The sequence below is a fragment of the Olea europaea genome, unplaced genomic scaffold (assembly GCF_002742605.1).
Source record: "Olea europaea var. sylvestris unplaced genomic scaffold, O_europaea_v1 scaffold116, whole genome shotgun sequence".
Lineage (NCBI taxonomy): Eukaryota > Viridiplantae > Streptophyta > Magnoliopsida > Lamiales > Oleaceae > Olea > Olea europaea.
The window spans coordinates 277853-278441 of NW_019229002.1; positions in this window are offsets into that span (position 1 = coordinate 277853).

Sequence of the window (589 nt, forward strand, 5' to 3'; positions counted from 1 at the left end):
GATAAATTAATTAATTGGATTTGTTATTTATATTTTCGAATTAATTAATTGGATTAATTAATTCACGGACCGGGTTTAATTAATTGGATTAATTAATTATTGGACCGGACCGGGTCGAGCCTGTTTGGGTTTATATAAATACATAACTAGGGTTTGAGGTCCATATGGTTTTCATTATTCTTGCTGGCACAAGAAAAAACCCTAGAGACTGCAATCATATTCTCTGTGTGGATCACCGTTGGAGGTTGGACAATTGGACAGCTGTGGTGGCAAATCAAGGTTGTGGAACGAAAAGAAAAGCAAAAGGATTGCAGATCTGACAAAAGGTACAATCTTATCACAATTCCTAACCAAACACAATGAGATCTATTGGATGGGAATCGAAATAATTTAATTTTCCGCTGTGCATGTATAAGTAGATTCCCAACAGTGGTATCAGAGCCGACTTTGTGTTTGTTAGAAATTGATTTGCATATTGTTGAAATCAAAAGTTGATTTAACATGTTGTTCTTGAATATAGCAATTAGAAATTTAATTTTATGTTCAAAATTTTGTTTTGAATAGAAGATAAAATTTGGGTCGGAATATT